This window comes from Rattus rattus, chromosome 4 (assembly GCF_011064425.1).
Source record: "Rattus rattus isolate New Zealand chromosome 4, Rrattus_CSIRO_v1, whole genome shotgun sequence".
Classification (NCBI taxonomy): Eukaryota; Metazoa; Chordata; class Mammalia; order Rodentia; family Muridae; genus Rattus; species Rattus rattus.
The window spans coordinates 39,358,115-39,361,878 of NC_046157.1; positions in this window are offsets into that span (position 1 = coordinate 39,358,115).

The following is a 3,764-nucleotide window of genomic DNA, read 5'->3' on the forward strand; positions in this document are numbered from 1 at the left end:
CTTATTGTTATCGTTCCTATGTGAGTACATGTCTTTCTCTCAATATAAATGTCAAGCTTGTTGGAAGGTTGCTGGTGTAAATGCTTCCATGTTTCTAAACACCCACAGACAAATCTTATTTTGGATGTCTCCAAAGGAATTTTGGAAATGCCTTGAAGGTATTTTTCTTCATGCAAACAATCATGGAAAGCAATTACCACTAAACTAAATTGTCTTACATTGTTTCCTAAGTCTGCATGTGGGGGCTGGAGAGATGGCTCGGCGGTTAAGAGCACTGACTGCTCTTCCAGAGGTCCTGAGTTCAATCCCTAGCAAATACATGGTGGCTCACAACCATCTGTAATGGGATCCAATGCCCTCTTCTGGTGTGTCTGAAGATAGCTACAGTGTGCTCATATTCATTAAATAAATAAATATTTTTAAAAAAGAAAAAAAGTCTGCATATATTATGTCATGAAAACAAAATTATGTCTTCAAAATGAATAGTTCTAATTTTGAAATAGAATTTACAAAATAATGAATGCTAAGATTGAAACTAGAATTATTATTTTAGCAAAGTTAGCGACTGATAACTACATTCTACGTCTTTATGCTTGACTGTGCTATTCCAGAGTTAGTGTGTTTCTGTGAAGATATACTGTAATACGAGACAGTGCTGAGCTGATGTTACTATATGTTAATGCTCACAGATTTACTGAGGCATCACATCGCTAGAGCGATTAGGGTTGCTATACATAATGACTGGTGTCAACAATGTTGATGTTGTCTCAGAAGCCATTCAAATTAGCATTGCTCATGGCATTTTTTTTATACAACAAGATGTTACTCATGATGGCAATATTGAAGAAAATACTTCTATAGGTGTCACACAGCACCCCAAACTGTCAATGAAACAGATTAAGCAAAATGTAAAATCAGCTTCTGGAAAACAAGAGGAAGAAGCATTAGGAGTTATGCAATCATTCACAAATGACTGTTCCAAAATGCTTCTGTTTATATATTCACTGTAATTTCTGGATGTGCTTACATTATGAAGACATAACTCCTGTATATGCCTTTGGGTTTTATAGGGTCTTCTTTCTGACATTTGTATTAGAAATTCAATTTTGAAATAAAAATCATTCTTAAATGAGGTTGATGTTGCTTAATAAAATTAAATTCAACTCCAAAGCCTTCAATGGACTTGATGGTAATTACCCAGAATCAAGTACTAGAATAGTGCAATTTTTAGAAACTAAGATGACAATTGTTTTAAGAGGAGACAGTTTACTTACTACAGATAAAAATCATAAGGCACTTACCCAAGCTACCATCATTTTGATAGCTTTATCAACAGTTACCTGTATTCCCACGATAAAAAGAACATTAGCACATTTGAAAGCATTTATCAACAATATTTTTCCTATAACATGTATTCAATCACCTCATCTATAAGACATCTTCCTTCCAAAAGCTCATTGCATTTTATATTGTAATCTAACATAGAAACCAAGCCATCTCTATGACACTGGCAAGTGAAAATAGCATTTCCATTTTCTTAACGAGTAAAAATCATAGATTGATAGACAGACAGACAGACAGGCAGGCGGAAGTCTTTTCTCTATAGTTCCGCAATGAGGAAAGGCCATGAGAGTCAATTAAAGTTCAGAGCTCAAACATCTAGAATTCCTAAAACACATCACATGACCTTCCTGAGATTTTCAGAATACCCAACATACAGTTCCACAGAACTCAAAAAGGTCAACAACCTGAAGTGCCCAAGTGAGGACACCTCAGTTTCACTTGGGAGGAAGAAGATAGCAACCACAAGGGAGGAGGGAGAAATGGGAGGGAAAGGCGATATGGGTTGGGGAAGAGGGGATCATAATCTGGTATTGGGTGGAGGAAAAGGACTGAGAGCCAGCAGAAAGAATGGAAGCAGGCAACCATGGGAGGAAGGAGGTTGGGAAGACCCCCTAGAATGTACCAGAGACCTGGGAAGTGAGAGACTCTCAGGACTCAAAGGGGGGACCCTAGATCAAAGGTCCTACCGCGGGGAGAGGGAACTTATTGAATTCACCTCCAGCAGAAAGACAGGGCATCAAGTGAGGGATGGGGTTGCCATCCCACAGCCAAAGCGCTGACCCATAGTTCTTCCTGCCTGAAGGAAATGCAGGGATGGAAATGGAGAAGACTCTGAGGAAAAGAAGGTCCTGTGACAGGCCCAAAGTGCGTTCCAGCTTAAGGGGAGGTCCCAAGGCCTGACAACATTACTGAAGCTGTGGAGTGTTCACAAAAAGGGACCTACCATGACTACTCTCCAAAAGACCCAACAAGCAACTGAAAGACTCAGATGCAGATATGTGCAACCAACCAACGAACAGAAGCTGCTGGCCCCACTGGTTGAATTAGGGAAAAGCTGGTGGAAGTTAAGAAGAAAGACAACCCTGTAGGAAACCCAGCAGTCTCAATTAACCTGAACCCCTGAGATCTCTCAGACACTGAATCACAAACCAGGCAGCATTTACCAGCTGAGATGAGACCTCCAAAACATATACAGCAGAGGACTCCCAGATCTGGGTTCAGTCAGAAAAGATGCACCTAACACTCAAGAGACTGGAGGCCTCAGGAAGTTTAGAGGCCAGGAGGAGTGGTTGGGGTGGAGACATCCTCACAGAGACGGGTGGTGGGGTAGATATGGGATGTGGAACCCTCAATGGGTAGACCAGGAGGGGAATAAAATTTGGAGTGTGAAATTAATTAATTAATTAATTAATTAATTAAAAAATAATTTTCAACTGAAGAATATCGAATGCCCATGAAGCACCTAAAGAAATGTTCAACATCCTTAGTCATCAGGAAAATGCAAATCAAAACGACCCTGAGATTCTATCTCACACCGGTCTGAATGGCTGAGTTCAAAAACTCAGGTGACAGCAGATGCTGGCAAGGATATGGAGAAAGAGGAACACTCCTCCACTGCTGGTAGGATTGCAAGCTGGTACAACCTCTCTGGAAATCAGTCTGGAGGTTCCTCAGACAATTGAACATAGTTCTACCTGAGGATCCAGTTATACCAGTCCTGGTCATATACCCAAAAGATGTTCCAACATAGAACAAGGACACATGCTCCACTATATTCACAGCAGCAGTCTTTATAATAGCCAGAAGATGGAAAGAACCCAGATGTGCCTCAACCAGGAATAAATGTGGTACATTTACACGATGTAGAACTACTCAACTATTAAAAACAATGACTTTATGAAATTAGCAGACAAATGGATGGAACTAGAAAACATCATCCTGAGCGAGGTAACCCAGTCATAAAATAACACACATGGTATGAACTTACTGATAAGCGGATATTAGCCGAAATCTCAGAATACCCATGATACAACTCACAGACAATATGAAGCTCAAGAAGGAAGACCAAAGTGTGGATGCTTCAGTCCTACTTAGAAAAGGGAACAAAATAATCACAGAAGGTAGAGGGATGGAGGGACCTTGGAGGGAGAAGGAGGAAGAGGGGAAAAGGGGTACAGGATCAGGTGTGGGAGGAAATGTGATGCAGGAGAGTACAAAGGGTCAGGAGATCGAACAGAGGTATGTAACAGTTGGGGATGGGGAACTCGGGGTTGCTAATGGAAGAGCCAAATGCCAGGAAAACAAGAGGCTCCCACGACCCAACTGGGATGACATTAGCTGAAATATCCGGCAAAGGAGAGAAGAACTGGTGACCATGCCAAGAGGTTAGGTATGACTGCTAGTTGACCCATCCATCTCAA